This window comes from Panthera tigris, chromosome B4 (assembly GCF_018350195.1).
Source record: "Panthera tigris isolate Pti1 chromosome B4, P.tigris_Pti1_mat1.1, whole genome shotgun sequence".
NCBI classification, from domain to species: Eukaryota; Metazoa; Chordata; class Mammalia; order Carnivora; family Felidae; genus Panthera; species Panthera tigris.
Window position 1 is genome coordinate 52,294,931 of NC_056666.1, and position 25,051 is coordinate 52,319,981.

At 38.3% G+C, this 25,051-nt stretch overlaps 1 long non-coding RNA gene across 1 annotated transcript in view; it reads left to right on the plus strand.

The window, feature by feature from the left end:
• LOC107179431 overlaps positions 1–21,151 on the plus strand; it is a 201,326-nt gene extending 180,175 nt beyond the window's left edge. The window contains exons 2-3 of the long non-coding RNA XR_006219813.1: positions 17,153–17,251; positions 20,093–21,151. This is a non-coding gene — a long non-coding RNA (uncharacterized LOC107179431). The remainder of the gene's footprint in view (positions 1–17,152; positions 17,252–20,092) is intronic.
• The last annotated feature ends 3,900 nt before the right edge of the window (positions 21,152–25,051 follow it).

Below are 25,051 nucleotides of genomic sequence, written 5' to 3' on the forward strand. Positions count from 1 at the left end.
CTGGGGGATTGAATACAAGATTGTATAGACCAAGGTCAATTTATCCCCTGCTTGCTGTGTCTAAGGGAAATGAGTCATGTGTATCAATTCCCCACATACTTTCTTCATGAAAGAAGACTGTGCCTAATATTAGTCTCCTCCTACCTTCAAAATCAACTTTACGTTTGCCTTTGGAACATTCTCTGGATGGAAAGCACTGAGGATGAAGGTACTTTGGCCTGAACGCCCTATAGTTTAATCAGTAGCCTGCAGATATGGCAGCAGCAGCTTAGAAAGCCAACTCACAGGAGCTTTATTCCTTTCGCTTCCTGTAATCTTGGGCCAGATGTGCAGAGAGGTGCAGTGAAGGCAGGCCTCTGTTTCTAGAAGAGGAACTCTGACGTAAATACTTCATGTATCAAGCACTTAATGAGTCTTAAAATTGGTGTCATTTGTAGTGGTCATCCACAATGTTTTATTCTCACCATTTAGTAATTTGCTCAGTTAGTTGTTGCTAATTATGATCTTATTGGGTCACAGGGAATTTAAAGTGACCTTGTTTTAAAGAGGGAGGGAGGCAAACCATAAGAGACGCTTAAATACAGAGAACAAACTGAGGGTTGGGGGGTGGGGGAAGAGGGGAAAATGAGCGATGGGCATTGAGGAGGGCACTTGTTGGAATGAGCCCTGGGTGTTGTATGTTAGTGATGAGTCACAGGAACCTACCTCCAAAACCAAGAGCACACTGTATACACTGTGTGTTAGCCAACTTGACAATAAATTATATTAAAAAAAAATAAAGTGACCTTGTTTTCCTATACCCTTTAAGAAAGAATAAGAAAGAAAGAAAAAAATAAGATTCATCTTAAAGAGAAAAAAACATTAAGAGTATGGAGCGCAGTCCATCACTCTTCCTGTAAACTCTGCACATGATAGACCTGATTTCCAAGGCTGCGTTTGGAGTAAGTCTTTGGGTCAAGTTCCCCTTACTGTTTTATACGTGCTTTTTTGTTATTAATTTAGAATGTTGAATTTATGACTTTGGGTGTGGATGAACCATGCTTAATTTCAGTTTTGTTTTGTCTATGATTTAGAATTCAGTCATTGCTTTTCTCCACCTCGTTAACCCATTAATCAAGAGTTGACTGCATAGATCTGTTGGTTGGAAAAGTTAACTGCTTCCAAACCATAGAGATGACTTCTCTGTGTGACTTCAAATGCTAGTTTCAAGTATCAAAGAGTGTCCAGGCAAGCCAAGATGTCCTTGAACAATAGAGGTCAGTCCACTGTGGTAGCTCAGTCTTGCGGTTCTCCTGCCTTGACTGGAAGTTATAAAGCTGGAGCCAGAACCAAGATATTATGCCTCCTTCAGAGAAATCCTAAGTATAAATTAGTCAGAAATTAAATAAATCCCATTTGACAAAGGCATGAAAAATGTACTAGTGTCTTGAATATATTTAAATGCCATAAATGGTGAAATTTTCAGCTTATTAAATATGAGGAAATGATTTAAATAATAAAACCCCAAACTTCAAACTCACTATTTTCTTTTCCCACCTTCAATTTCCAGCCAGGAAATAGTGTCATAGTAAAACAATCTTGTGGTTCAACTCCCTGCTGCAAAAGAAGTATATTTAAGTTATCTTAAACTAATTCTTTCAAATGAGTGTCTAACTGATGTTTAAAAACCTCTGAGGGAGATTCCATAAACTACTTTGGCAAACTCTAGCAATGTTTGAATCACCTTGCAGTAAAAGAGGGTTCCCAATATTTAAATTGACCTTCCTTGTTGATGTCAGAATATCATCCATGAGTTTGTTTTGTGAATATTAGGGGTGGAAAAGACCTGGAGACAACATAAAAAGTACGTAAAACAACATTTTTACATTTACTAAGTTATTTCTTGAAAGAAGCTTTTTATTTTATTATTCTTTCAAATATGTTGAATAGGTTTTAAATTTGTTCACTTAGGATTCTTATTAAATAAATTATATTTATGATATATAATCTTTATTTATGGTAGTATGTTGGTTTAGAAGGGTCTGAGGGCACTTTCTATCCTGAGATTTTGTGATTTTTTTTTTAGTTATGTTTGTGAATGGTAGTTATTCAAAAAACCCATTTTACCCTAAATGTTCTAGTTCTGTTTCTTGGGCTATAAATAGGGTAGATAAGATTTGGGCAAGCCTGTGAACTTTCCATTGACTTTATTAGAACAGTGTTTTCCACTGGTTATTCCTGAGGGGCAAGGTTGCATCTGATATGAGATTGGCTCAGCACAAATACTGTGTATACAGAGTAAACATGAGAATGAAAACCAGAACAAGAGAAATGACAGACATTTGTAGGCCTGAAATAATATTTGTGGATTCATACCATGGTTGCCTGTCTAGTTTGTGTATATATATGTTCCTTGAATGAACTTGTCCATTCTTGAAGTTTTATATATCATTTTCATGTTATAGATTTCCAGATTTTTTTTTTTTGTTCTTGCCTAAACTACCCTTCTGAGAGTGTCTCTATTTGGATTTTTAGGAGTACCCAATACTCTACACATCCAAAACTGAATCCTTCACTTAAACCTGCCCTTTCTTATCTTAGTGAATGATGTCATCATTCATTCTTGCAGTTGCTCAAGCAAGAGACTTTTTTCCATTTCATATACCTGTGCCAGTTAGGACTAGGTTTTACTCTGAGTCACAGAACATCCCAATTAATAGTGCCTTAAGTGATACTGAAGTTTATTTTAGCTGCACATAAAAATCTGAGCTGGACTAATAATTAGTTGTACTGATACGGTGCTCTATAACACAAGGACAAAAGTTCTGTATATCTTATTGCCTTGTCATGGATGGTGACATCTGAGTTCCAGGAAGCAGGTTGGAGGAAGGGAGAAAGAAGAGGGCAAAGGGCATACATGCTCTGTCTCATCAAAGAGATTTCCGGAAGCGGCTACCTAAACACTTATGCTTATCATCCCATTCATCAGAATTTAGTCTTGTGACTATACCTAGCTGCAAAAAGAAAGTGGAAGCTACAGTCTCTGTTCTGGGAAGCCACAGGCCAAGCCCCAAACTGAAGACTCTATCACCATTGAAAAAGAAGCAAATGAATATTGGGAGACAACATTTTGGACTCCCAAATATCTATGAACATACCGCTGTTCATTCATAAAACACCATCCGTTCCTCCTTAAGGAAGATAACTCCCAAATTCCATTAAGCTACTCATCCAACTAAAAGTCCATGATCTCTAGGTATGCCTGGGTCAGGTGTAGCTTTCTGTGGTTTGGTAACCTGTAAGCCAAGACGCTGTGCTTCATAAGCCCTCATAATCCAATGGTAGAGAACAAATAAAATAACTGCTATAAAGTTTCTTATTCAGAAAAGAGGGAAATGAGAAAGGCATAGACCTCACTCTCCATAGCAGCTATCAAATTCTGCTGGACAGGAATTACGAAATCTTTCTTTTCTGGTATTAGAAAACCTCCTTCATTAGTCTCTCTGGTAGCTCTTGCCTTTGCTGTCTGAGAGGAATTCCCTAGTGCATATTCTCTGTGACTCCTGACTTTGTCCTTTGGGAGTTTCTTTTTTTTTTTCCTTTTTTTTTTTCTTTCCACCTTAGAATGAATTGATTGATTGATTGATTGATTGATTTCTTTTTGCGAGCTTCAATTTAACTTCATCCTCCTCCCCGGCTGCATTGTAATGCATGCTCCTTGAAGATACAAAGCTTTCATAGTCCCTTTCATGTTGGGGCAGATTAGAAGCCCTGCGAGGGCTTTGTGGGCAGGATGGGGTAGTGGAAAGATGCATAGCAGTGGATTTAACCAGAAAAAGCTGTAAAAGTGAGAGAAAGGAGCCAATGAAGGTATTCCTGGGAACATCAACATTTAAGAATTAGATGGAGAGAGGAAAGAAAGTGATTAGGAATAGAAGGAGAACCATGAAATTATGAAAATGTGATGTCATATAAGTCATGAGAAGAGAGAATTTCTAAAAAGGTGTGTTTCAAAATACATATATTTTACCCACAAACGTATGGCCAACTCATCTTTGACAAAGCAGGAAAGAACATCCAATGGAAAAAAGACAGTCTCTTTAACAAATGGTGCTGGGAGAACTGGACAGCAACATGCAGAAGGTTGAAACTCGACCACTTTCTCACACCATTCCCAAAAATAAACTCAAAATGGATAAAGGACCTGAATGTGAGACAGGAAACCATCAAAACCTTAGAGGAGAAAGCAGGAAAAGACCTCTCTGACCTCAGCCGTAGCAATCTCTTACTCGGCACATCCCCAAAGGCAAGGGAATTAAAAGCAAAAGTGAATTACTGGGACCTTATGAAGATAAAAAGCTTCTGCACAGCAAAGGAAACAACCAACAAAACTAAAGGCAACCAACGGAATGGGAAAAGATATTTGCAAATGACACATCGGACAAAGGGCTAGTATCCAAAATCTATAAAGAGCTCATCAAACTCCACACCCGAAAAACAAATAACCCAGTGAAGAAATGGGCAGAAAACATGAATAGACACTTCTCTAAAGAAGACATCCGGATGGCCAACAGGCACATGAAAAGATGTTCAACGTCGCTCCTTATCAGGGAAATACAAATCAAAACCATACTCAGATACCACCTCACACCAGTCAGAGTGGCCAAAATGAAGAAATCAGGAGACTATAGATGCTGGAGAGGATGTGGAGAAACAGGAACCCTCTTGCACTGTTGGTGGGAATGCAAATTGGTGCAGCCGCTCTGGAAAGCAGTGTGGAGGTTCCTCAGAAAATTAAAAATAGACCTACCCTATGACCCAGCAGTAGCACTGCTAGGAATTTATCCAAGGGATACAGGAGTACTGATGCATAGGGGCACTTGTACCCCAATGTTTATAGCAGCACTCTCAACAATAGCCAAATTATGGAAAGAGCCTAAATGTCCATCAACTGATGAATGGATAAAGAAATTGTGGTTTATATACACAATGGAATACTACATGGCAATGAGAAAAAATGAAATATGGCCTTTTGTAGCAACATGGATGGACCTGGAGAGTGTGATGCTAAGTGAAATAAGCCATACAGGAAAGACAGATACCATATGGTTTCACTCTTATGTGGATCCTGAGAAACTTAACAGAAACCCATGGGGGAGGGGAAGGAAAGAAAAAAAAAAAAAGAGGTTAGAGTGGGAGAGAGCCAAAGCATAAGAGACTGTTAAAAACTGAGAACAAACTGAGGGTTGATGGGGGGGTGGGAGGGAGGGCAAGGTGGGTGATGGGTATTGAGGAGGGCACCTTTTGGGATGAGCACTGGGTGTTGTATGGAAACCAATTTGACAGTAAATTTCATATATTAAAAAAGAAAAAAAGAAAAAAAAAAAGAAAAAAAAAGAAAAGAAAACAACAAAATACATATATTTTATGGTCGTCAAAAAATTCATGCAAGTTGAAATGTCCATGAGGTTTGGTAATGGGTCCATTGAGACCTTGTGATGCAAGAGTAGTTTTACTAGAGAGCTGATAGGGTAGGAGTGTAAGGAGGAAACAGCAAATTTGAACTTGGTTATAAAGAGAATGGGAGGTATGGGAGAAAATCAGAAAGTTGAGGTTCACTGAAACCTTTGTAGTTTTTTTTTGCTTTACATTTCATTATTTTTTAAAAATTTATTTATTTATTTTTAAAATTTACATCCAAGTTAGCGTATAGTGCAATAATGATTTCGGGAGTAGAATGTAGTGACTCATTCCCTACACATAACACCCCATGCTCATCCCAGCAAGTGTACTCCTTACTGCCCCTTGCCCATTTAGCCCATCCCCCACTCACAACCCCTCCAGCAACTCTCAGTTTGTTCTCTGTAATTGTCTTATGCTTTGTTCCCCTCCCTGTTTTTATATTATTTTTGCTTCCCTTCCCTTAATTTCATCTGTTTTGTATCTTAAATTCCACATATAAGTGAAGTCACATGACATTTGCCTTTCTCTGACTAAATTTGCTTAGCATAATACACTCTAGTTCCATCCATGTAGTTGTAAATGGCAAGATTCCATTCTTTTTGATTGCCGAGTAATACTCCATTATATATATATATATATATATATATATATATATATATATATATATATACATACATACATACACATATATATACACACATACATACACACACTCCACATCTTCTTTATCCATTCATCCATCGATGGACATTTGGGCTCTTTCCATATTTTGGCTATTGTTGATAGTGCTGCTATAAACATGGGGGTGCACATACTCCTTTGAAACAGCACACCTGTATCCCTTGGATAAATACCTAGTAGTGCAATTGCTGGGTCATAGGGTAGTTCTATTATTAATTTTTTGAGGAACCTCCATACTGTTTTCCAGAGTGGCTGCACCAGTTTGCATTCCCACCAGCAGTGCAAAAGTGTTCCTCTTTCTCTGCATCCTCGCCAACATCTGTTATTGCCTGAGTTGTTAATTTTCGCCATTCTGACTGGTGTGAAGTAGTATCTCATCGTGGTGAATTCTCATAATTTTTAGGAAAGTAGAATGTCACCTTGCAGTACAATAAGGGAGATTTGATGCATATTCTACTCTGTTCCGTTTCTTGGCTGTAGATGAGTAGATGTACTTTATTATGGCAGGTGGCATTGACTGGGAATTTAGGTTTCTTTTTCCTGCAAGGTATTTGGAAGATTTGAAGAGGAGAGCCTTGGCCGTAGCTCAGGTACTTTACAGACTGTGGAGTAAAATTGAAAGGCTTTGATAGCCAGAAATATTTATTGGAAAGCATTATGTTGTAACAAGATCAATTAAACATGACTATTCATTATGTAGAAGGCACTGTGCCTGACACCAATACAATGAGCATTCCTGGGAAAAAGAAACTATCGTAATTCAGACTCTACTGGTGTACACAGTCAAGTTTGATGAAGTGACTCATTTAAGTCCCTGATATGATGATCCATGTAGGAAAATTTCCTTAGGATTTGGTAGTGGCGTTAACTAGATCTTTCATGAAAAATTTCATTTGTCTTTTCCTTCTAGGTAGTAATACTGGAGAATACACATCTCCTATGCACCATGCTATGCCAAACACTTCACCTACATTTTCTCAGGATATTTTCACAATGTGTCTTTGAAGAGAGTACTGTCATAATTCCACTCCAGAGGTTAAATAACAGACCATTACATTTTGCTCTCTTTTTAGCTGCCAGGAAGTGTAGAGCAAGATTTGAAACCCAATCATAGCAACTACACTGACTTCTTTTTTGTTTTTTCTTTTACTGTAGAAGACATTTATTTTGCTTTAGGTTATAATTATTCTTAAACATTCAGATAGGAATGGCTCAATATTTTTTAAAGTTTATTTATTTATTTTGAGAGAGAGAGGGACAGTGTGTGGGGGAGGGGCACAGAGAGAGGGAGGGAGAGAGAATCCCAAGCAGGCCCCGCACTGTCAGTGCAGAGCCTGATGTGAGGCTCGAACACACAAACCATGAGATCATGGCCTGAGCTGAAATCAAGAGTTGGATGCTTAACCAACTGAGCCACCAGCCACTCCTAGGATGGCTCAATTTTACTTTAGGGTTGCTGACTTTGAATATATGTACACACACACACACACACACACACACACACACACACATGTCATATGTGTAATTTGCATATATGTATATGGAACGATTTTTCACATGTTTAAATTTTTTCATCCTTAAAAAAAGTTGTATTTATCATTGCTTAGTGATCAAATATATACATACCTACATATATATTTTATATATTTTTTTTATATTTGAGAGAGAGAGAGAGAGAGAGACAGACAGACAGAGCTTGAGCAGGGGAGGGGCAGAGAGATAGAGACAGAATCTGAAGCAGGCTCCAGGCTCTGAGCTGTCAGCACAGAGCCTGATGCAGGGCTCAAACTCACAAGCAGTGAGATAATGACCTGAGCTGAAGTCGGCTGCTCAACAGACTGAGCCACCTAGGTGCCCCAAATATATTTTTAAGGAGAAACAGGGTACAAAAAATTACATTTTACATTTAATTGCATTCATATAGTACCATTCTATTACAATTATGAATTGAGTTTCTAATTTGGGACTTAGACTTTTGGTATTTTCACTAATTAAGTGATGATACAACATCTATAACTTATGCTTCTTAAGGCCAAGTTTATCTCTTTATACATATAATAATATTTGTAACCACATAAGTCATTTTACATGTATGTTGTTAGGAGAGAACTAGTTAAAAATGGATATTTAAAATATCCATGGAGCAAACAATTGTGAGAAAAAATGATGTTTATATATTAATTTTCCTGGTAGATTTTAGTCTGGGGAAGCTTTTCTCTGGTTGTAGACTTTGAATAATTTTCTTTGTTGTTAAAATATGGAATTATGAAATAGTTTTTACACTGTGCATTAAAAATAACACTTTGGCCTTAATTATTATGTTTTATAGAATTTCCATTCTGAAATTTTAATAAAATATTGCATAACATAACCTACATATGACTTTCAGGCTGTCTATATGCATACAACTATTTGGCTGACTGTACTTGGTCAACTTTAATAAATGTAATTCACTACCTAAGAGATTTGGAAACTAACCTAATTTCCTCAAGTTTGAATTTAATTTGGACACATGCAATATGAATAATAATTTATAATATAGGACACTTTCTCATATCAATAGTTATCCATTATAGGATAACTAAGGGTGAATAACACTTTCAAGTTTCAGCATCACATGAATTATTTTTGAGAAGTTGAAAATAGAGATAATTGCCTTGAACTTGAAGGTTTTCCCAATTTAAAATAAGTTGGTACATTTTTCTCAATTTACAGTAAACTGGAAGGCATATGTATTAGATTGGATTGTTAATATTTCATACAACTGCATTAGTTAACCACTGTTCCCCTAGGAAGGAAGACCCATATAGGTCTCCAAAGTGTAATTCCAGAACTAAATGACCCATCACTCAGATCACTCTTCATGAATAAATGTGTAAGCAACTTTCTCATATACTTACTTTAGCAGTAAAATACATGAACAAATAGCTCATTCCATTAATATTTACTGAGTACCTTCTATATGCATGGTACTGTGTTACACTTAGGGGATAAAAAGATACATCAGACTTAAATTCTGCACTCAAATAGCCATCAGTTTAATGGGGAAAATTAGACCTGTTCATAAAATATATAAGTCCCTAATAATAGGAACAGATAAAGGGGCCCTGGGACTTAAGAATTTATATATCCCTAGGGAATGTGGCTGGCTCAGTCAGAGGAGCATGCAGCTCTTGATCTCGGGGTTGTGGGTTCAAGCCCCATGTTGAGTGTAGAGATTACTTAAAAATAAAATACTGGGGCACCTAGATGGCTCAGTTGGTTGAGCTATCGAGTCTTGATTTTGGCTCAGGTCATGTTCCCAGAGTTGTTGGATAGAGCTCCACACTCAGTGCTGAGCCAGCTTAAGATTCTCCCTCTCCCTCTGCTCCTCCCACACTCAATCGTTCTCCCTCAGAAATAAAAATTTAAAAAAATATATTAAAAAGGAAAGAATTTATATATCCTGAATCAAAAATTGTTTTTTATCTGACCAAATTAAAAGTGATTAACTATAGAGTTTGAAAACCAACAAACAGAAACAAATACAACCCCCCCCTGCCGCATGATCATGATAGCACATTTAAAAACATGACTAGTTTATTGAATACTGTAAACTTGGTGGGCTACAAATATAAGTGATTTTATTTTCTCCAATACTTCTGTGTCATGATGAATTCCTTATCTACATTGCTTATCAACACCTTGTTCCTATCCCATATTTTCCAGTCACTTTCCATTATTCAACATTCTGCATGGCCCAGGGTGAAGCATTGATCTCATTTTCAATTCCATAAATATCTCCTTCTCTTCCTTCAGCACCATACAGGTTTAGGCCCTAAAGACTCCTCCCCTACCCTAGTAGGGAGTAGAGATAGGATGGGAGGGACATGATTTGCCTCTGGGTCACCACCTCTCCTTCCCTTTCTTGGGTTTCTGACTGGTTTCTCAGGTGTATTGGGTGAGCCAGGAGAAGGTGTAGGAGAAATTGCGTTCTTAAATATGTTCTGTTGGGAGGGCAGCCCAGTCTGGCAGTGGCTCAGTCTGGTTCTCTCCACTGCTAGTCACTTCCATTCAGGGGGCAGTTTCTCTAGAGATGGTGGGTACTGTTTTCTTGGGGAGGTGTTTGGCTTCGAAGGAAAGGGGCATCTTTTTTTTTTTTTAACGTTTATTCATTTTTGAGAGACAGAGACAGAGTGCAAGTGGGGGAGAGGCGGAGAGAGAGGGAGACACAGAATCTCAAGCAGGCTCCAGGCTCTGAGCTGTCCGCACAGACCTGTCTCATGGACTGCGAGATCATGACCTGAGCTGAAGTCGGACGCTTTACCGACTGAGCCACCCAGGCACCCCAAGAAAGGGGCATCTTTGGGCTTCTTTGGGAGCTGTGGTGCCAACCTCTTTGCTAGTGGGGAATCTGGCAGCTTCACAGCTCATGTCTCCACCTGTGTGCTCTTTTTTTTCCTTCAAATTTTTAAATCCTGATTAGTTAGGATATAGTGTAATACTGGTTTCAGGAGTAGAATTTAGTGATTGATCACTTACATATAACACCCAGTGCTCAACATAACAAGTGCCCTCCTTAATACGCATCATCCTTTTTAGCCCATCCCCCCACCCACCTCCCTCCATCAATCCTCAGTTTATTCTCTGTAGTTAAGAGTCTCTGATGGTTAGATTCTATGTTTTTAAATAGGTACAGTATTAATCATTACTAGTACTTTCACTCTATCTCATAGGAATACGCCCAGTTTGTTGTTGTTCCCTTTTTTTCTCTCTTTTTATTTCTGTCTGGGTATTCTCTACCAACTTATCTTCAGTTCAGTGAGAGATAATCAACAAGTAATTTTATAGTTCTAAGAGTTTTTGTTTGATTTTTCTAAAAATACCTTCTAGTTCTATTGTCACCTATGTGCTTTATCACATATCACTCCTGGAAACCTCTACTGCGGTTCTCTGTGCCTCTTGAGGGTGCGTGAGGACTGAGTGTCAGGTTGCTGGCCATCTTCATCTCAGTCACACTATGTCTGTCTTTGCTTTGTGGGAACCAGTGCTATGGCATGCCTCCTTGCTTTGGAAATGTGTAGTCCAGAAGTAGGCCAGAGTGTCTAAGTTCATGTATGCCCCCAAATACATCACACTCCCTCAAGAAGTCATTGTTTCACTCCAGTGGTAAGATCAGCATGAATCCATAGATTCTACGGCCCCAGAAACACCCAGATGATAACTTCCTTTCCGAGGCAAGTGATTCTCTGGGAATTCCCTTTCACTTGGCTTCAGGGTTCAGAAACCCCATTCACCTTGAATAATTCAGTCCTAATAACCTGGGTTGTCTCTTTATTTCTTTTCCTTTCTCTTGACTGTCTATTTGACTTAGATAAAATAGTGATGGGGTGAACGTTGAATGTCAGAACCAGCTCAGCTTCTGTTTAATCAACCCTGAGCTTGTGTTTGGGTTTATTGTTTTTGATCTGCTTCGGACGTCTTATTTAATTAATACGTTTGTTCTAAATTTTGGATCCTGATTGTTAATTTTAGGGCAAAGGAAAATAAATCTTCATCAACATCATGTTACATAGACAAGTGAAATGTCATCTAAGTTTCCATACCTAACTGTGGATGTGTCTGTTATAAAAATTTCTTTTTTAATCTTCATCATTTTATATATAATGCTTATTCAATTTTTGGTGTTGATATATGTATGTATGTATGTATTTTTGTCTTTTCTGCCCTCAGAGGGTTCCCCTTAAAATTTCTTGCAGGGCTGGTTTAGTGGTCACGAACTCCTTTAAGTTTTGTCTGGGAAACTTTTAATCTCTTCTATTTTGAATGACAGCCTTGCTGGATAAAGAATTCTTGATTGCATATTTTTCTGATTCAGCACATTGAATATATCCTGCCACTCCTTTCTGGCCTGCCAAGTTTCTGTGGATAGGTCTGCTGCAAACCTGATCTGTCTTCCCTTGTAGGTTCAGGACTTTTTATCCCTTGCTGCTTTCATGATTCTCTCCTTGCCTGAGTATTTTGTGAATTTGACTATGATATGCCTTGTTGATGGTCGGTTTTTGTTGAATCTAATGGGAGTCCTCTGTGCAATGCTTATTCAATTTTTTATCCTGACTTTTTCCAATTAAAATTATTATAGGGACACCTGGGTGGCTCAGTCGGTTAAGTGTCAGACTTTGGCTCAGGTCATGATCTCATGGTCTGTGAGTTCAATCACCACGTTGGGCTCTGTGCTGTCAGTTCAGAGCCTGGAGCCTGCTTCAGATTCTGTGTCATGCTTCTCTCTGCCCTTCCCCCACTCATGCTCTGTCTCTCTCTCTGTCTCTCAAAAAATGAATAAATGTTAAAAAAAATTAAAAAAATAAAATTATTATAAAAAATCATTTCCACGTGTTATAATAAACTATTTATAAAAATAATTTTCTTTTTTTCAATGTTTATTTTTGAGAGAAAGCGTGAGTGGGGGAGGGGCAGAGAGAAAGTGAGACACAGAATCCAATGCAGGCTCCAAGCTGTCAGCACAGAGCCTGACGTGGGGCTTGAACTGGCCAGACGCAAGATCATGACTTGAGCTGAAGTTGGATGCCTAACCAACTGAGCCCCCAGGCATCCCAAAAATAATTTTCAATGTAGAAAATTATTCCATTGTATATTTGATATTTATCATTTCACTTACTAATTAATCATTTCACAATTTTAGATCATTTAGATGGCTTCAGATAAATAATATTGTGAATAAAACTGAGAAGAACATCTTTGGGCATACATTTCCCCCCATTTCTATGTTGGATTATTCCATTTGTATGAGCAATAATACCTACTTTTATGAACAACAGCAGAAGTTACTGAGCTAATGTTTCTCAGAACTTTGGAGGACATTTTGTATTAAATATAGGTATAATTTGGTGTTGGTTATACTTTCTAAATGGTATTACGTCTGGGGCGCCTGGGTGGCTCAGTCAGTTAGTGTCCGACTTTGGCTCAGGTCATATCTCATGGTCCATGAGTTTGAGCCCCACATCGGGCTCTGGGCTGACAGCTCAGATTCTGTGTCTCCCTCTCTCTCTTCCCCTCCCCTGCTTGTGCTCTGTCTCTCTATTAAAAAAAAATAAAAAATTAAAAAAAATGGTATCATATCTGACCCTGGAAGACATCTTCAAATTCTTCCTTTCATTTATAGCTAGTTTCTGTCTCCAAGTTGATTTACTATTTTGTTTTCATGGTTTGGCAGCAATTGATATATTTATTTCTGCTCTGGGATTTTGGCAGAAGCTTTCTGTGAATCTCAGAATCATGACAATCAATTTATACTCTGCCATGCAAGACCATGATCACTTCCCTGAATCTGAACAACTTGGTAAATTTTGGGGAGCTTCAAGAATGTATTTTCTGGAAACCCTGTTGGAAATCATGATTAGGCTCTTTTTAATGAGTTCTTCTAACATCATAAACTTAAACATTTATAATTTTCTGGAATGCGCTTATGCCTTTTATTTAATAAATGCTTTCCTGTCAGAGTCTGAAGTGAAATGAAACAAAGTATTAGGAAAAGATAATGGCACAGCTTTCTCTTCCTTTGCACATATGGCCCAGCAGGTGTGTATGGCTTATCAGGGAACTGAAAAATTGGGCTAAATGGACACATTTCTGGAGTGTGAACTGCACAGCAGGTGATCTCTGAAGCAGACAGCCAGCAGAGTGGCCTTTTTACTCCAGATCTCTCCCCTGTATGGCTAGGAAAAAAAAGAGAGGAACCTAAACACTGAATACAGCAAATGGATTTCTGAACCACGTGTCTCTTGCAGCAGGTATCTATTATTAAAGTGGATTAGAAAAACTAACCTATGAAGATCTTTGTCATTGAATTCCTTTGCAATTTATTCCCTAGGGATTTACATTCACTTAGTTGTAGTTTTACTGATGATAAGGAAATGTACACACTGGCATTATTATGCAGTTTAGTAGGTTAAAGTTGCAGTTGAGGGGCATCTGGGTAGCTCAGTCAGGTAAGCGTCTGACTCTTGATTTTGGCTCAGGTCATGATCCCACAGCTCATAAGATCAAGCCCCACGTTGGGCTCTGTGCTGATAGTGCAGAGCCTGCTTGGGATTCTTTCTCTCCCTCTCTTCCTTGCCCTCCCACCCCTCAAAATAAATACATAAATGTTAAAAAAAGTTGCAGTTGCTGGTTGAACAGACCAAATTTAAATGAGCCGGGTTATGGCCCAGGTGGACAGATCTTGGAAGATACCTGACCAGAAGGACCTTCATTAGAGAGTGAGTCGATTGAAGAGAGCTGTCATGGATGGGTGTGGGTAGTGACTGGGAATGGTCTGATGATTTGGATCTTCAGTCAGGATACTTGGCTAATGTTATTTCCTAGGACTGTTGGTAGAGGGTGGATAGAATCATGGGGATTGTGCAACAGCAGGCTGGGTCCACAGGGAAAGGGTCCAAAAAGAATAAACAAGAGGCATAATGAGAGAAAAGTGCAGGAAATTCGAAAAATCAATGTTATGGCCCAAGCCCAGAACATGAACTAGGTTCTTTTCTCATATAGCTTTGTGTTTCTCTTTGGGAGAGTGAAATAGGGAAGGAGAAACCCAAACTGAGCTGTTTCACTGTAGTTTGAGACATTTTGTGGATCATATAAATCTCTTAAGTTGAAGGAGCATCATCTCTGCATTCAATTTTGATAACCTAAGTAGACCATACCACTTAATTATTTTACTGTATGTTTATGATGTTACCCAGTTAAAGCAGAGTTGACTCAATTAAAACAAAACAAAAAACCCTCCTCTCTCCCCACTCTATCAAGGATCAACTCAGTTCTTTTGAGCTTATGTCTCATAATGAGGGAAGATAATGAAGAAACTAATACATCGGAGGCTCCTTCTAGAGGTCTGCCGGGAAGGGCGAAGACTAAGCTAGAAATAAGTTATCAGAATCAGGCTGACGTAGAAGTGGTGTTGTAGAAGTCTGATTATGGTCGCTGTGCTTTGGCGTCTTTGATAGAAATCTGTGGGTGGGTTAGCCACGCTCAGTCCAGGCATGTTGATGAAGCCACCTTCTCTTACTATAATCTCTTGCCCAATTTGGGCTTCTTAGATTATGGTCAAACTCTGAATTTTAGAATGGTGAGCTCCTCACAGAGAGTTGGGACAGTACACACTCTATCATGATGACCATGGAGGAATATATTTAGAAAACAAATATTACAGAAGGATGCCTTTTGCTAAGTAGGGGTGAAGAAGGTGATAGAACTACAGGGGTGGCTCCAGGGACAGCTGAAGGATCATAGACCTCCAATTGTCCTGGTAGCATGGTGTGTTTGTCTGTATTACCACCACTTTGCCTGTGCTGTCAACCTGCCATCATAAAGGCAAATCATGACATGAAATTGAATTAAAATTTAAGAAAGGAGTGGGGCACCTGGGTGGTTCAGTTGGTTAAGCAGTTTCAGTTCAGGTTATTATCTCACGGTTTGTGGGTTCGAGCCCCAAGTAGGGCTCTATGCTGATAGTTGCGGGGGCTGCTTGGGATTCTCTTTGTCCCTCTCCTTCTGCCCCTCCCACTGCTCGCTTTCTATCTCTGTCTCTCAAAAGAATAAATAAATAAACATTTTTTAAATTAAGAAAGGAGAAGAGAAAAATTCGATTGAATTTTCCACAAAATGCAAAACAAATAAGGATTATATTAAAAACGAGATAAAAGATTTTACAAACCTAAATAAAGAACAACCTAAAAGAAATAAGCATGAAGTTTTTTATAGGGTTTATTGAATTTTAAAACAAAGTAATAATAAAAGTTAAAGAGCATGACAAAATTACGATCTTTTTTTATTTAATTTTTTAAATGTTTTTATTTATTTTGAGACAGAGAGATACAGAGCATGAGCAGGGGAGGGGCAGTGAGAGAGGGAGACACAGAATCCGAAGCAGGTTCCAGGCTCTGAGCTGTCAGCACAGAGCCTGACGCGGGGCTCAAACTCACAAACCGTGAGATCATGACCTGAGCTGAAGTTGGACGCTTAACTGACTGAGCCACTCAGGCGCCCCCAAAATTATGATATTTTTAAATAATGGTAAATAAAAAGTAATGATGAGACAGAGGCTGATTAGCAGAGAAACAAAAATGATTAAACATAAAAATGTATGATTTAAAATAAAAGCTAAAAAAGACAAAGGTAAAAGCAGGATGAAGGGAGATGAGGAAGGTGAATAACAAACATGCACCAGGAAAAATAAATTTAGCATAACTGAGTAACAAGCTAAAGCCGTGCTGAGCTGCAGAGAAGAGATGTTTTTGTCAAAAGTCAAAATAAAACCTGGAGAAAATGAGACAAGATATTAACTGACCCACCAGCTGGAAGCCAGCAAGTGGCAGAGTCTTAGCAGAATTCTCTGAGTTGGAAACAATTTTCCATAGTGTGAGGCCCCATTTAATAGAGTGGCTAATGGGTGAAGAACAGAGAGAGAGAAGAGCAGGTACTCATACTCCTGCCCTTCAGCACACCTTGGGCACCAGCGCCCACGTCAGTGTTGCTCAGCAATTAGGAGTGCTGGGCAGGGCCCCGGGGACTGGCAGCCTCAGCCCTGTGTGTGGGCTCCTGGGTTCTGCACCCCCCACTGCAAATTTAGGTGAAGCAGCTGTAGTTAATCCTTGATTATCCATCAGTTATGGAAGAAAGCATAGCGTATGTAATTTAAAATGATTTTTATTTGACCCCTCGGATGTGTGGTTTTTAATTAAAAACAAAAACAAAAACAAAAAAACAGAAACAAAACAAAAAAAACCAATTCATCTCATCCCACATCTCTTCCCTTTCCTCTCCCTAGAGGTCACTGCTGCTAACACTTTTCTGTTTCATTCTTGATGTTTCTCTCTGGATTTAAAACACTTATCGGATAGTTGTATAGGACTTTGTACATAAACGATAATCATAACTAACTTTTAAATGTTTACAGTATGCTAAGAACTAGAGCTGTATTATACCATGTCATGGTCTTTACTCATTTAATCCCTGCAGCGTTATTTTGATTTTGCAGATGTGGAAGTTGAGGCCAGTGAGATGAAATAACTTATCCAAGGCCACCCAGCAAATGAAGAGTGGAATGAGGATGTGCACTTAGAATCCCTGCTCTAAGGTATTATGATTTTCTGCTTTACTAATTGGGAGGGATCATCTTGTGCCAGTTTTATAGAACTTGTTTTTTTCCCTTAGCAATATATCATGGTGTTCTTTCCATGTGAGTATATAGGGATCTACTTCATTCTCTAAATTGCCATAGAGTATTAGGCATATATCAAAACTTAACTAATTATCCCCATTTATGAGCATTTAGGTAGTTTCTAATTTTGAGTACTGGGCACATTTATTCTTTTTAATAGATGTTTATTGAGTACCTACTACATGCCAGGAATTCTTCTTGGTGCCAGGGAATCAACGGTAAACAAAACAAAGGTCTTGCTGCCATGGATTTATTTTCTAGTGGGGGAAACAGACAGTAATCAAGTAACTATATGACCTATATCAAACCATGTAAATCTGTCAGCTCATAAGGACAGTGAAGTGGAATAGACAGAATAAAGGGATATATAGTAGGAGGGTGTCATTTTATACACGGTGGTTAATGACCTATTTTTTCTCATTTAAGAAAAACTTTGAATTTTGAGATAATTATAGATTCACTGGAAGTTGCAAAGTAGTACAAATAATACCTTACCCAGATTTCTCCATGGTAATATCTTGCATGAGTATAGTGTCATATCAAAATGAAGAAAATGATAGTGGTGTAGTCTATAGGCCTCATTCAAATTCTCCCAGTTTTTACGTGTACTCACTGTGTGGGTGTATTTGTGTACAGTTCTGTGCAGTTTTATTACATGTATAGATTCAGGTAACCAGTTATCTACTTTTAAGTTGCCATTTGAATGAAGCCTAAAGGATGCGGGGATGCTAGGCCAGGGCATATCTGAATGCAGAGTACTTTAGGCAGGATGTACAAAGGCCCTGAGATAGGTGGGAAGCAAGTGTGGCTAAAGACGAGTTTTGATAGGGGATGATCAGAAGGGAAATGGGCTGGAGGAGAGAACTCAAACCATCCAGGTCTTTTAGGCCATGATGAAGACTGGTTTTTTACTCCGAGTGACATGTGTAGCTGTTGGAATGTTTTGAGTAGAGGAGTTATAGAATCAGACTTCTGTTTTAATTGGATCACTCTGGCTGCAGTGTGGAAGCCAGTAGACCAGTTAGGGGTATGAATCTATGATTATTCATAGTCAATTTCTCCCTTTTCTTCCATAAACAAGGATTATACATTCCTACTTTCTTGCTATTTGGTATGCAATGCCGCCCTACGGAAGTATCTCTGTGTCCCTTCTCCCCACCATTACCCATCCACCCAGTTGTCAAGCTGGATCATACAGCTGGCTCTGGTTTAGTGGAATGTGTGAAGACATGAACTACTAAAGCCCTTAAATCAGATTGCATGGTTCATTTCAGAATGAAATGGTTCTTCTCCCTGCAATGAGAGAATCAGGCTGGGTTCTTGGAATGAAAAGACCTGTGAAGAGCCACAACCCATAGCAAATTTTCAGCCCTTATATAACCACATATAACCACAAGTGTGAGAAATACACATTTGATACTGTAAGCTATGAAGATATTGGGGTGGTTTGTTATTGCAGCAAAGCTGACTGATACAGACGTATATTGCAATAGGCCAGATAGTGGCGGTGTGGACTAAAGTGATAGCAATATATGTACAAACACATGAATTAGGATTTCTGTGGTGTAATTGCTGGGTTGAAGGGCATGTGCATTACTGTCAGTTTGTCCTTCTGAATGATTGTGTCAGTCTATACACCTACTGATTGTGCAAGATAATGCTTATTTCCTTACATCTTAGCAAACAGTGGATATCTTTTTCTTTTTTTAATGTTTATTTATTTTGAGAGAGTACATGCATGTGGTGGGGGGAGGGGCAGAGAGACAGAGAGAGGGAGAATCCCAAGCAGGCTCTGCACTGACAGCGCAGACATGGGGCTTGAACTCACAAACCGCGAGATCATGACCTGAGTGGAAATGAAGAGTTGGACACTTAACTGACTAAGCCACCAAGTACCCCTTTTTCCTTTTTTTAAGAATCTGATAACTAAATATGTTATTTCACTATATTTCACTATAGCATTTCCTTGATTACTAGAGAGATTGCACATCTTTGCATATTTCTTTTTATTTCTTCTTTGGTAGCTAAATTAGGTTATCTAATCCCAACCTAATTCCAGCTCTTTTTCAATTTCTGCCATTGTTCTCCAGTTTGATAATGTGTATAACTGGATGGCTGTGTGCCAGGAAGAGCCCTAAATCTTTCACATATATTGCCCAGTTTAACTCTCACAATAATTTTTTGAGATAGGTGTCATGACAATAGATAGTATTACCTCTTATGCAGGAGGGAGCTGGGGCCTGGAGCTATAATGTGACTTGATAAGAGCCGTACAGCTGGTGTTACAGTGGGACTTGAACCCAGCTCTACTCAAGACTCCAGCATTTTTTCCAATTTTCACATGGCCCCTGGGCATTAGCTCCACCTGGACTACTTATGGTTCCCTGAACAGGTTTTGCTCTCCCTGACTCTCCTTTATTGTGCGGATGACTTATGTGTCGTCCAGATTCTTTCCAGTTCCCCTCATCTTTACAGATATTACATATTTCTTTCTTAATCATTCAATTCTATCAGGAATTTGGCAACTGGAAAATGTTTTCAGGAAGACTATGTACTTGGGAATGTCCCGAAGGACATTAGCTCCCTCACCTAGCACAGTGCAAGGCACCTCGTAGGCAGACGGTATTTGCTGAATTGCCTTGAACACAACCCTTTTCATATTATTTTATGCAGATTTTTAGTCCTTTAGTGTGTTTTAAAAATTTTGGTTTCTGTTTTATTCACCTTTTCTAATTTTTTTTTTTTTTTCACAACCAGTGTCAGCACCCTTCCTCACCATGTTGTGGTTTGCCGATTGGATAAGGAAGACTTCCAAGGCCCCTTCTGTGGCCTCTCCTGTCCACAGTCTGCACCTGTCCTCTCGTTGTAAGGACGGGCACTTGCAATGAGACAGAGTGGGTGAGATACCTAAAAGAGAACACAGGGAAATACATGCAACACTGAAAAACCTTCCTTGTCCCATTGCTGACGTATACCACTGCATATACCTTTCTAACGTGTCCTCTTCCCACATTGTAAAGTGCAAAGACATTCTTGTCACAAAAGGTTAATAACATATTATAGACTTAAAATAGTTTCCTTTGCCTCTCTCCTGTTGAGTCATTGAAAAAAACATGTTTCATTCCTCCTACAGGTTTAGTTGAAAATGGGCAAACAATAGGCTTAATTTTTTCTTCTGTAGGAGTGTGTCTGCAGCAAATTCATATTGCTTCCCATTCAGTGGCAGTAGGACTGATTCCTCCCTCCCTCATTTCTTTGTGGTGTCTACATTGTCTCTGAAAATATGTGTTCCAACTTCATTTTCCAGTGTGGTGAAACAGAGAAGTGTGTCTAACACAAAGTGAACAGGAAATAAGAAAGTGTTTTTATGCACAGAGAATGCAACTGCTATCCAAAGTCAGTTAATTAAAAAACATCAATCTACGCAAACATGAAGAAATGGTCCAGCGGGAAATTGGACCAATTTGGAATTTGGTAAAGTCTACTTATTTTCAACGTGTCTCTAAATTTGGGGAAAACATCTTGGTTGAATGTTTACATAATCATGTGATGGGATATTTCTTTAAAAATATTGTCATTATCCCCAAGCTAAGTATTTATTCTTTTGTTTAGAATTTACATAAGGTAGTAACCTATGCTTTGGAAATCACACTAGAGGGGCTCCGATACTTTTCTGCATCTAAACTCAATATGGATGAACCTTGGATTACTATGGTATTTTACTTTTCGGATTAACATGGTGAAAAAAAATTTAATAGCAAAGAGCAAAGGTAAGCTCTAAGAGAATTTGGGTGTTTGGATCTGGTTGCTTCTTTTTAAAAAGAATTAATATTGGGGCGCCTGGGTGGCGCAGTCGGTTAAGCGTCCGACTTCAGCCAGGTCACGATCTCGTGGTCCATGAGTTCGAGCCCTGCGTCAGACTCTGGGCTGATGGCTCAGAGCCTGGAGCCTGTTTCCGATTCTGTGTCTCCCTCTCTCTCTGCCCCTCCCCCGTTCGTGCTCTGTCTCTCTCTGTCCCAAAAATAAATTAAAAAAAAACGTTGAGAAAAAAAATAAAAAGAATTAATATTGATTGCAAATCCTTTGGTGATCAGAAGTACAAGGGAAATGTAATCACATTGTTGGTACATGGTTCTCACTAGTGTGAGTCAAATAATGTTCTCACAAACAATGGCAGCTTATTTATCTAACCTCATTGTTCCTTATAATGACTTTTTGGGATAATTAAGGCAGATTCCCTTAATCCCATAAATGTTTTTAGGAAAAACCTTTCTAAAATATATGGCAAACTTTCTTTTTGTTAAACTTATTGAAACTAGATGAAACTTCCTAATAGTTAAGAGAAACCTCAGAAGCATTCATTATTCTGTGGTGCTGGAGAGTCAAAAGCGCTAAAGATACAACAATAACAATCATCTTCATAGTAGTTACCATGTGTGATCATATAGGATATTGTGTGCAGGAACATTTCTGAGTGCTTTTTTCATATTAACTCATTCCATTCTTATTAGAACACTATGAAGTAAGAACCAGTATCGTTCTCATGTTGTAGATGAGTTAACTGAGACAGGGGCACAGGAAAGTTCAGTAATTGGCCTAAGGTGGCTCTGCTCACAGTGGGTAGAGCCAGGATTCACGTTCAGGAAGTCTGTCCCCAGAGCCTAGCCCCTCCGGCTTTATGGTCCCTAAAATAAGCATGAGTTCAGGCTCACGTTCGAATTTTGGCCTTGCCACTTGGCAGTTGAGTGAGGAGGTTAAGTTTGCCTAACTTTTCCAAGTTCTAATTTCCTTATCTTAAAATGAGGATGATAATGGCACTGACATTACACGTTGTTGCAAGGAGAGAATGAAATAGTGCAGGCAAACAGCTTGGCACTTAGGAAGACATCAAGAAGTATTAGCTTTTTGTTGTCTTTGCTCTTCTTATTTCTGGCACCAGAAATCCCAGGTCCACTGTTGACTGTTACAGCTGATTGTAGGCAATCTACCTCACTTCTCCAAGCCACAGTTTTCCTTCTATAAAATGGGGATCTGTATGTTTAATAAAACAGCTCCATCCAGTTGAAAATATAATACTGTCATTTTGTGATCTGGATAAGAATTTTAAGAAAATATATCTTAAGGTGCCCTCAATATAACTTTGCTACTATGTGATGTTTTCCATTACTTTATTTCCAAATTTATTTACTTACTTTAGTGTTTTAAATTTTGTCAGAACCAACTCATTCATTCCTTCTTATTTCTTTCAAATGCTTGATTGCTTTTGAATGTCTCCTGTGTTTGTCTTTCATTTCTTAGTGCTGGCAGATTTGGTGTATCTGTTGCCATCAGTTGGGGTGGTTTGGCGGGAAAGGTTTCCCCAAGGGAGAAAGCCTTCTCCATCTCTTTTATGGGGAAAGCACATTGGCTTCAGTTACCTGTTTTTGACACATTCGTATTGTTGAAATTGATTTTATGGCTCTTTCTTGAGACAGTTACAGCTCCTTTGTGTATTTTCCTTATGCTTTTGATGCAAACCTATTTCCTCTGGTTCTTTTCTGTACTCGCATATTGTTGCTATATAGATATGAATGCATACTTTCAAAAGGAAGGTACTACACTGTGCTTGGGTGAATTGTTAAATGTGAGAACAACAAGCTTACATCAGCTTTTAAGCTCCTTCTCTGCCTGTGGTAAAGGCTCCGGAGTTTATGAATCAGTCTTTTTGCTGGTCAGGAGAAATGATGTGGAGGACACTTCCAAGGAAACTGCCATTGTGAAAACAGCCATGTCATAGAAAGAAATCATAAAAAGGGTATGAAACACAAAATCTACCCATAGATCTTTCATCTCCATGATGGCATTTTCAAGGGCTCTCAGTTTTCAATTCTTTTTAGTTTTTAAAATATGGTAATTATTTTAATCATCTGTTGGCATGTTAGTTAGGCATTACACTTTTTGAGTAGGTGATATTTTCATATGGTTCAAAAAAAAATATTTAAAGGGTAACATGGAGAAGTATCACTTTTGCCTGTTTTTGATCACTTCATTTTTACACATTTGCGTCTTTTATTAGTTTCATACCTTTGAGATATACAAGCAAATATAGATATATATTCTTACTCTATCCCTTTCTTACACAACTTTTTTCTTCCTCTCCTCCTCCTCCTTTTTCTCCTTCTCCCTCTCCCCCTCCCTTCGTCCCTTCTCCCTCCTCCCCTTCTCCTCCTCCTCCTCCTCCTCCTCCTCCTCCTTACTCTATAACAATATGCTATTGACATCTTTCTATATCAGTATCTAGAGGTAAGTGGATATACTGTGTATGTAGCTGGTCTTGCATAGATACACATTTGGGTTATTTTATTTTTATATTTTTTGCTGCTACAAATAATGCTATGGTGAATAACATTGTATGTATGTCAACTAGCACATGGGAAGTTTATCATGGATAAGTTCCTAGAGTTGAGATTGCTGGGTGGGGGGAAAATGAATTTGGAAGTTTTAGTTATGGCCAAATGGCTCTCCACAGGACATGGTACCTGCCAGTCAGCAAAGTAGGAGGTGCCTTTTTGCCCCCAGCTTTGCCAGCAGAATATGTTATCAATTGCTAGGCTTCTGAGAAATGGCATATTGTAGTTTTAACTTGTATTTGGTTTATTGCAAGTGATATCAGGCATTTTGCACAGGTTTAAGGGTGTTGGTCTCTTTTCCCACAATCCCTAGGAGTTTTTTGGTTTTTTTTTTTTTTACATATTAAGGGAAATTAGGCTTTGTTTATGGTATGAGTCACAATTTTTTTTTTTTTTTGGCTATTTTGTTATTTATTTTGTGGCATTGCAAAGTATCTAGTAGAAATAAAAATAAATTGATGTAATAAATTTATCAATCTTTTTTTTAATGGTTTTTGGACTTCAATCTGCTCAGAAAGGTCTTTCTCTGTCCAAAGTTATAGAGGAACTTGTCAGTGTTTTCTTCTACCTAATTTTATAGTTTCATTTTTTTATATTTAAATTTCTGATTCCTTTGGAACCAACATTACCATTTTTCCAGAATATGATTCATTGTCACAGCACCATCCATTTTATTATTATTTATTTTCCATATTTAAAAACATTTTAATTCTCAGTGTAATTAACATACAGTGTTATATTAATTTCAGGTTACAATATAGTGATTCAACAATTTTGTATTAGTGCTCATCTTGGTAAGTGTATTCTTAATCCTTTTTACGTATTTTACCCCCCATCCCTCCACGCCCAGTACCATCTGTTTTTTCTCTAAAGTTAGAGTCTGTTTTTAGTTTTTCTCTTTTTTTCTTTGCTCATTTGTTTTGGTTCTTAAATTCCACATATGAGTGAAATCATATGGCATTTGTCTTTCTCTGACTTATTTCACTTACCATTATACTGTCTAGATCTATCCAAGTTGTTCCAAATGGCAAGATTTAATTCTTTTTTTCTTTTTATAGCTGACTAGTATCCATTGTATATATAGACCACTTTTTCTTTATCCATTCATTTGTGGATTGGCATGGGCTATTTCCATAATTTGGCTAATGTAAATAATGCAGCAACAAACATAGGGATACATGTATCCCTTTGAATTAGTGTTTTTGTATTTTTTGGAAAATTGCCAGTAGTGTGATTACTGGAGGATCATAGGGTTGTTTCATTTTTTTAACTTTTTTGAGGAAACTTTATACTGCTTTCCACAGTGGCCAACCAGTTTGCCTTCCCA